At 40.4% G+C, this 10126-nt stretch overlaps 1 protein-coding gene across 2 annotated transcripts in view; it reads left to right on the top strand.

The window, feature by feature from the left end:
- Positions 1 to 1292: 1292 nt before the first annotated feature.
- Positions 1293 to 10126, top strand: part of CNGA3 (cyclic nucleotide gated channel subunit alpha 3) — a 124355-nt gene continuing 115521 nt past the window's right edge. The window contains exon 1 of one of the 2 annotated variants that reach the window (XM_077296862.1): positions 1293 to 1692. The gene's annotated coding sequence lies outside the window, so the exon portion shown is untranslated. The remainder of the gene's footprint in view (positions 1693 to 10126) is intronic. The other variant, XM_077296861.1, reaches the window with a different exon arrangement.

Below are 10126 nucleotides of genomic sequence, written 5' to 3'. Positions count from 1 at the left end.
TTATACTATATGGAGGACTATGGGAAGTGTATAATACTATATGGAGGACTATGAGGAGTGTATTATACTATATGGAGGACTATGGGGCACATTATATTATATGGAGGACTATGGGGTGTGCATTTTACAATATGGAGGACTGTGGTGCACATTATAATATATGGAGGACTATGGGGTGTATTATACTAAACAAGCAAAATGCTGCATATTCAATGGGTGATTGGATTGGTGATTGGTGATTGTTTATGCCGGAATAAAAATCATTGTTCTCAGCAACACATCGCCGGTGTAAACTGTAGATGTGCTGCTGATAACATGATACTGTATGGTGATCTGTTAGTGATCTATTAGTGATCGTTCTGTCCCCTTCATTCTTTCTCAGACGGTGGAAAGAGGCCGGGAAACAAGCGTCCAACGACTTCAGTATTGTTGATCACACTCGTTTAGCGGCCTGAGATCAGCGCATGTAAATACACCCGAAATGCTTCTGTATGATGTGCAATATGTTAGCATTTGGGGCCCCATTTTAAACTTTGCCTAGGGCCCCACTTTGCCTAAAACCGGCCCAGGCACCATGAGGTGTTATGAGGCCCAGATGCACTGTAAAGCACGATCGCACCATGAGGTGCTATGAAGCACAGAGACTCTATGAGACATAGAGGCACTATAAAGCACAGAGGAACTATGAAGGCACAGAGGAACTATAAAGGCACAGAGGAACTATTAAAGCACATAGGCACTATAAGGCACAAAGGCACTATAAGGCACTATAAAATACAAAAAAAGCATTGTGGAAACTCCTCTGCATAAAAAATGTATGTACAGGTGTCGCTGCATTTTATGATGCACATGGCATGCGTTTCTGCACCCAAAAATAAAGCAGGTGCGATTTGTTGCATTGCATGAAAAGCCTGCAGAAAAAATGCAATAAAAAACACAAAACATATTTGCATGGAAAAAAGAAAACTAAACGTGTGATAACTGGTGCTGAATTTGACAATATTCATGCATTTGTATGCAAAAAAAGTGCCTCAAAAATGCATAGTGTGCATGGACCTTTACAGATGTGAGAAATGGAAGGAACCTCCCTTTAAACAGTGTGACTTGTACTTTAGTGAATCTGAACTTCAAAAGAAAGTGAAAGGTTTACCCCATAGAGGGGCAGGTATGAGGCAGTGTTAGTGGTCCCCCTGGGCAGAGAGGAGCAGTGCCAGGCTCAGGTCCATGCTGGATGAGGCAGCAGCAGGGGGAGGACCGCACAGCAGCCAGGCTGGAGCTGTGATCGGAGGGACAGTCCCAGAGCTGCTGAAGCCGGAGCTGTCCACACTGCCAGTGCTGAAAGCTGCCTGTGCCTGCAGTGCCAGGCATTATCCCGTCAGCTGGTTCCCCTGCACAACTGCTGAGGGCGCCACTGATCTCAGCCCTACAAGACACAGAGCTGGAGGGATGGCTGCTGGAAGTCTCCAGAGCACAGGCATGGAGAGCGGTGACTGATGCCAGAGATGGACACTCCTCACAATAGCCGGCCTGGGCACTAGCCACTAACAGGATGCTCCATTACCAGCTCTGCACCATCATCTGTGAATCTTCTGAGCCTTGGAGGAATTGCACGATGCCAAGGAGTTCCTACAACTGTTCCCTTCTGTGTCTACAGGAATAAACTTCTCACTATGCTAGCAATCTGGATATAAGGTGAGTTCTGAAAATCTAGGGGTCTCTAATGTGTTTACATGCAGGGGGTCTATGTGCCAAAGTTAGATGAATTTACCTACAGGGAAAGCTTAAGGAAAGGGGTCAGTTGCCATAGCAATCGCAATTAACAAAGCACTTAACAAGATAGCAGGCCTGGATCTTCTCTGCGATCAGGGGAATTAGCCTTTCACTTTAATTGCCCCTGGATCAGAAAGATTTCAGAGTCCAGATAATTTTAAGATGATTATTGTTACTGGGCAATATATCTTAATGGAGTTCAGAGTATAATAAGGATATATTGCACTTGTAGTTCTGAGAAATCTTAAGATGTGGAAATAGGATCATTAAGTATTAGGTCAAATATAGTTTCATGTAATATATTCATCTATACAGGACCTTGACACACAAGTATGGACCTATAGTATTATATACACATGGGGTAGGATCATACTGTGACACTGAGACGTCTGGTGGTGTATTCGGAGAATATCTTATTATCACAATTCTAGGCTTGGACAGCAGCTGCTTATGGCTACTCTGTGATTTCCCCATGAACTCGCCATCTCCTCTGTGTTACTGTCATATATGGATTAGACTAAACGGCTTTGCCTTTATTTCCGAAATTGAAATGACTTTTCCAAGGGCGAAAACAACAGCGCTTTAAACAATGCCTCCGCTATTAAGATACAATCATTAGATATATTCAGAAGAGCATTTTATTTCTCAATAGCCAGTAAATCAGCCTCCGCCACCATAACAGTCCTTTGCTGATATTTCCACTTGCTTTTGTCCTTTTTCATCACATCAGAACAAAGGGGGAAGGTTGCCCATTGTTGTTGCCGAAAAGGAAGAGAAAAAAATCAAGGTCTTTAACTCCAAACTGTCAATGGAAAATGGTTGAGTTATAGGGCTATATATATATATATATATATATATATATATATATATATATATATATATATATATATAGTTATGGTAACAAACTTGTTGAAATAAGTTGATGTTGAATCACGTCACGATCCAGATGCCATGAATACATTTTATCTTTAGTAAATCACAATTATTGCTTCTCATTTGGATGCTGGCTTATATTTTAACAATTAAGGATTCTATCTTTTTTACATCTAAATGGAGATACAGTTCTAAGAAATACATGAAACTTATCCAGATGGGTATCTGGTGTACCCCATGTATACTGGGCACTCGGGAAACAATAAAGGAAGCAATAATCACATAGAATCTAACCAAATATCATTTTTTCATTCCATGGAGACTTTTTTGCAAGTGAGTTGAGAGACTGAAATTACATGAGAAGATGGATTGAACGGGATGCGTCATTGTATTTTTGCCATTTTTCAGCCTAACACTTAATTAACGACTTTTTTATTTGTGAAAATTCCATCAAAATTTGCACCTGTCTTAAAGTTCTTTGTTCATTTAATTTTCTGTTTGTTTGTTTTTTTGCGTCAATTTTGCTTATGCAAATGTTTTAGACTGATTTAATAAATGCAACTTTTTAATAAGTAGCAATGTTTTTGTGCAAATGTTCTTCAGCTTTCCCTAAGAGTGATGATATGTATAGCAGAAATTTTTTAAACATTTTGCAGAACGTGTGACTTTTTTGCTCTTAAAAAAGCTCAAAAAAGGTTGCATACAAAAAAGACCGTTCATGGATCATTTGCGCCATTTTGAAGAACTTGATGCAAAAAATGGCAACTAATACCACAAGACACAAAAAGAAAAATTACTTGAAAAAAACTGCAAATTATGAATCTGAGCCACTGTGTCCAAATAAAATTATCACTGCTAAAATTGCCTTTCTACATAAGACATAAAATAATAATATTTCATAATCACTTCCCTTCACATTAAATTCTAAGGTACCCATTAAGGTTAAAGTTGGATTCACAGATTTAGATTACTAGTCTGTAGCTACTTGACCCCATGTATTTTCACATGAATAGTAATGTGGTAATCCTGGACACGTGTAGGTCCCGCCTGATGTGGTATGTGAGGTTAAGCACGTTACTTGTTGGTGCAGAAACAGTCTTAGAGGGATTGTTTGCTTCAAAAAACAGTTTTAAGAAAAACTATTCGGCAATTCTGTGTAATTAGCATAGGAAAAATTACTGATCCTTGGGCACTACTGATTGGAGAAGTCCCGACAGAAATGTGGAGGATTCAGCGAAATTTGTAATTATTGAATACTTAATTAAAATATTATTTAAAAAAGATAACTGAATAAATAAGAAATTGGTATATAAAGAAAAAAAGGATAAAAGTATATATTGCAACACGTTTCAGTGCGATACCAGCATCTTCATCAGTCATAAAGATACTGTGTACAGATCTTATTATACATATACAACAAAAGCCTTTAATTTTTGAGGGACCTTCAATTGGGCCTCTATCAAATAGTATAGAGTTTGGCTACAAACAGCATCTCTTGCATTAAGCAGCATTTAAACTGAAAGGTTGCCGTGAACAAGCGTTTTTAAGAATGCTCAATTTACAATAATCTTTCAGTGTAAACAGGCGGCTGATTACCTGATGAAAGAGCAAAACGCTCATTCATCAGCCAGGTGAAATTCTGTGTAAGCAGGACTCGCACTGCTGAGAAGCAAAGCCGCCTATCTGCACTTAATGATCCATTATAGATCGCTCAGTCCACATTGTTTATTTTGGATGCCGCGTGCGTGTGCATGCGTGCGTGTGTGTGAACAGGCCATTGGATGACCCCTGATCAGTAAATGTTTACCGATTTGGGGGTTGTTTAGTGACTCTGGTCGGTCCTTGTAAATGGACACTTAGATGAACAATCCATTGCTTTCATTTGAAGTGAAGAGCGGACATACAATGTAGTCATGAGATAGAATGTACATGTGGGTGGGACTTGGTGCCAGCACACAATGAATGATGAATAACAGCAAACTTGAGTCTAACCTTGGTAGTTACCCTTTAAATACGTTTTTCAACACATCCATAGAACATCCAATATGTTAATAATAAACCGGTTATGTGTAATTGTATCAGTAATTTGGTAAAAGTACAATCCGTAATAACAGGAGTGATTATATCTGATCAGTCGCAAGAGGAGGAGTAGCAGAAGAAGCATTGCCTAGAAAATTGCATTTAGTGCTGTAAAAAATGTTGCAAAGAATGAGGCCTCAAGAGCACCTCTACAAGTAGAAGTATTGGTGGCACTTTATGTAAATACATTTCTAAAAATGTCCAACCCCTCCAAACTAGTAAAACAGTTTTATACAATGACCTGGCACTCAGGATAACCACCATACAAAATCTTCAAATTCCTATGTGGCTTACACTGTGTTCTAAAAAGGGTGATTGAAATAATGTAAAAAGGTAAAAAACAAACATTTAAACATGTGGACAACACAGACTATGTGAGGTCTCAAACATCCCACTGTGCAGGTATGAGCAAGGTGCTTGGTGCCAGTGACCAACAAATATGTCCTTAAGCCTTGCAAGCTTGGTAATAGGTATCAAAAACAGTAAAGCAGCAAATATGCTATAAAGAGCAGTAGAGCAAAGTATGTCAATAATGTAGTGCAATAGGCAAAATGGTAAAACAGGATAGGACAGATGAAAATTCACCAGCCAAGTAACACTCACCCAGAAAATAATGTTTCTAGGGAGACCCCCGACGTTCACCAGTGTGTGTTTCACACTGGCTTTGTCAGGGAGCATCAAGCTTCTTTACTTAGAAGGGTATTCCCATCCTTAAGATGCTATCCCAATGTGTAGTAGGTGTAATAATAAGAATATTAGCAAATATTTCCAGTTAGAATTGTAGTATAGTTCTTCTTTTTCACTACGTTGTTTACCCCATGTGCAGAACTTTGCAGTATCTTAGGTATCCATGTTTCGACCACTCATATAGTGAGAGTTAGTTATTTGTTAGTGGTCGTAACCATATATACCTAAGCTACTGCAATGCCTGCTCATGGAGTAATCGTCCTAGCGAAACAGAAGAACTATACTACATTTCTAATTGGAAGTGTTTGCTGATATTATTATTACATCTACTACATATAGGGATAGGATCTTCGACATGGGAATACCCTTTTAAGTCATGTTTCCACATTATCAAACCAAACACTTAATCCAGAAGTGAAAGGTCAATCAGTTAAAACACACCAATTTGATATAAGCAATTTTAGAATAATGTGTCTTTTAGATCAAACTACCAATCAGATTGGATCATGCACTGTACAACTCCCATCTGGCATGCCTAACCGCCACAAAATTAACTTCACATAAATCACTAAGTCAAAGTCTATTAGGAGTGCCTGTCTTTATATATATATATATATATATATATATATATATATATATATATATATATATATATATATATATACAGCATTAGCCATTATCAAGATACTGAGAAGGTTAAAGCCACACAACATGAAAAAAATGGAAAAGTGCTGGTACACAGCATCAGGGGCTGGCTGGCAATTTTCAGCCTGGGGGCAATCACAAGGCAGTGGCCCTCGAGTTTCGGTGGCCCTCCTTTTTCTTGCTTATCTCTGGCCATTGCATTAAAGCAGCAGAGATAACAGGCTTTAAAAACAGGTTGGTACATAGATATGGGATATACAATATGATGTCCCCACTGCCTCCTATATATAGTATGAGGCTTTACAGTTTTCTATATACCATATACTATAGCTTCCCACAAATAGTATGTCTCCAAAACCCCCTATATATAGTATGATGGTCCCTACAGTTCTCTAATTGCGATATTATGTACCTCACAGCTTCCTATCTATAGTATGATGATCCCCCATCCCCTCTATATATAGTATCATGTCCCTAGAGCCCCCTATATGGAATATGGTGGCCTCACAACCCCCATATGATGGTCACCACAGTTTCTTTTATTTATATATATTAAACGTAGTATGAAGGTATCCCACTGCCCCACATATATAGTGTGATGGTTCCCACAGCCCAACATATATAGTATATACAACCCCTGGCAAAAATTATGGAATCACCGGCCTTGGAGGATGTTCATTCAGTTGTTTAATTTTGTAGAAAAACAGCAGATCACAGACATGGCACAAAACTAAAGTCATTTCAAATGACAACTTTCTGGCTTAAGAAACACTAAAAGAAATCAAGAACAAAATATGTGGTAGTCAGTAATGGTTACTTTTTTTTTTAGCAAGCATAGGGGAAAAATTATGGAATCACTCAATTTTGAGGAAAAAAATATGGAATCACCCTGTAAATTTTTATACCCAAAAATAACACCTGCATCAAATTAGATCTGCTCATTAGTCTGCACCTAAAAAGGAGTGATCACACCTTGGAGAGCTATTGCACCAAGTGGACTGACATGAATCATGGCTCCAACACGAGAGATGTCAATTGAAACAAATGAGAGGATTATCAAACTCTTAAAAGAGGGTAAATCATCACACAATGTTGCAAAAGATCATTAAACAGAATACCAGCTATATACTGCCATCCAGTTTGTTCAAACAACTCATACATAAATTATATGAATAGGAGGACACAGAGTTAAACTGAACATACACTTTATTTAAATTTCAAGATGAATACAAGAAACATAACCAATATTGCATGATAAAAATGGATAATACATATCAAGATGTAAATAGTGAACTACCCAGGTGAGTATATATGACCTATGGGCCACACAAAAAGCCGAGGAAAAGCCTGCCAATACTCAATGGTGAATTATAATTAGCAAGATTAAACCTTACACCTATACTTAGGCATTCAATTGGCAGGCTGCTAATCACCACATCAATATCCTATCAACTTCCTAGGCAAAATATCCACTTGCACAGTGCATTTGTCTCAATATTTACCCATGTGGTGATTCTCAGCTTCCTGTGTGGGCCTCAGTCACCCCAACGCGCGTTTCGCTGCAGTTCCCTTCGCACGCTGTGAGCCTCGGTCCCTCTGGGGGCGTGATGCGAGCCTGGCGCCGGCTCGCTCACGTGACCTAGGTGGGCGGGGTTGCGACGTGTGTGTGGGGGGATGACGCGTTGACACGCCTGATCAGCGCTCCATGGTAGGTTGTGTTCTTAGCGGTTAGAAAAGTGTGATGATGCCTAGAGCGGTATTGTACCGCATTCACATTACCGCATTTTACCGAACTCATGTTGATGATTTATTGGCAACAGATGTATATCAATATGGGAGCAGCGTACTAGACCATGGGTTACCATGGAAATTGTATACCATACATACGCAAGCGCACTTGAAGTTTACACTAATAGGTGGCCGTACGGTCAGGTGACCGGAACGGCGCTATATTTAAACAGGACTAGGATGGAAATTAAGCCACGCCCCCTGAGGAAGCGAGGCTATCTATAAGCATGCGAAACGCGCGTTGGGGTGACTGAGGCCCACACAGGAAGCTGAGAATCACCACATGGGTAAATATTGAGACAAATGCACTGTGCAAGTGGATATTTTGCCTAGGAAGTTGATAGGATATTGATGTGGTGATTAGCAGCCTGCCAATTGAATGCCTATGTATAGGTGTAAGGTTTAATCTTGCTAATTATAATTCACCATTGAGTATTGGCAGGCTTTTCCTCGGCTTTTTGTGTGGCCCATAGGTCATATATACTCACCTGGGTAGTTCACTATTTACATCTTGATATGTATTATCCATTTTTATCATGCAATATTGGTTATGTTTCTTGTATTCATCTTGAAATTTAAATAAAGTGTATGTTCAGTTTAATGTTGCAAAAGATGTTGGTTGTTCACAGTCAGCTGTGTCTAAAATCTGGACCAAATACAAACAACATGGGAAGGTTGTTAAAGGCAAACATACTAGTAGACCAAGGAAGACATCAAAGCGTCAAGCCTGGAAACTTAAAGCAATATGTCTCCAAAACAGGAAATGCACAACAAAACAAATGAGGAACAAATGGGTGGAAACTGGAGTCAACATCTGTGACCGAACTGTAAGAAACCGCCTAAAGGAAAAGGAATTTACATACAGAAAAGCTAAATGAAAGCCATCATTAACACCTAAACAGAAAAAAACAAGGTTTCAATGGGCTATGGAAAAGCAATCGTGGACTGTGGATGACTGGATACAAATCATTTTCAGTGATGAATCGCGAATCTGCATTGGGCAAGGTAATGATGCTGGAACTTTTGTTTGGTGCCGTTCCAATGAAATTTAACATGACATGTCGCGGCTTGATGTGGACTCCCCACCGGAGCCCACATCAAAGCAGGGGATCTGACCTTGGACGTACTGTCCCGCCCGAGGTCAGAAAGGGGTTAATCCACCATTCCAAATATAAATTATAATCCATCACTGTGCACGCACTAACTATAAATAGCCACTTTTCCCATTTAATATATAAATTAATTAGCACCTGTACTCTTTCCCCCAATTCATTACCAGTCACTTCATCCTCAATGCCCCCCACTATGTACCTCCCGTTCTAACCCTAACCCCGATACATTATATTTATATGCCCCTCCTGCCCCAATTCATTGTCATGTCTTTCTCTCCCACCCTCTATTCATTATCAACTGCTCTACCCCACATGCAATGCATCATTTACTCCCGCACCCTCAAAATTCATTATTTGTTCTCCCCCTAGATCATCATTTGCTCTCCCCACCCTCATTGAATTCATCATTTGCTCTCCCCACCCCCACCTTCAATTAAATTGCTGTTCCCGTCCCTCACACTGAGTTCATCATTTGCAGTCCCCTTCCTCTCCCCACTTCATCATTTGCAGTCCCCTTCCTCTCCCCACTTCTTCATTTGCAGTCACCCCACTTTAATTTGAAGTCCCCTTACATCATCCATTGCAGTCCACTATCACCCCCTCACTTCATTTGCAGTACCCCTTCATCATTTGCAGCCTCCTATCCCCCTTCATTTTCATGTGCAGTCTCCCCTCAGACACACTTCATCATGTGCAGTCCCCTTCCCCCCACTTCATCACGTGCAGTCCCCCTTACGCCCCACTTCATGTGCAATCCACCTTACCCCCACTTTATCATGTGCAGTCCCCCTAAACCCCCAATTCATCGTGTGCAGCCCCCCTTATCCCTCAATTCATCATGTGCAGTCCCCCTTACCCCCACTTCATGTGCAGTCCCCCTTACCCCCCACTTCATCATGTGCAGCCCCACTCCCCCCACTTCATCATGTGTATCCCCACTGCCTTCACTTCATCATGTGAATCCCCACTCCAATTCTTCATCATGTGCATCCCCACTCCCCCTTCATCATGTGCAGTCCCCTTATCCCCCACTTCATGTGCAGCCCCACTCCCCCTTCATCATGTGCAATCCCCCTTACCCCCACATCATCATGTGCAGCCCCACTCCATCATGTACATCCCCACTCCCTCCACTTCATAATGCGCAGCCCCACTTACCCTACCACTCCATC

The sequence above is a fragment of the Ranitomeya variabilis genome, chromosome 3 (genome assembly GCF_051348905.1).
Source record: "Ranitomeya variabilis isolate aRanVar5 chromosome 3, aRanVar5.hap1, whole genome shotgun sequence".
Classification (NCBI taxonomy): Eukaryota; Metazoa; Chordata; class Amphibia; order Anura; family Dendrobatidae; genus Ranitomeya; species Ranitomeya variabilis.
The sequence above is the reverse complement of the archived record's forward strand: the minus strand, read 5'-3'. Positions and strand labels throughout refer to the sequence as shown.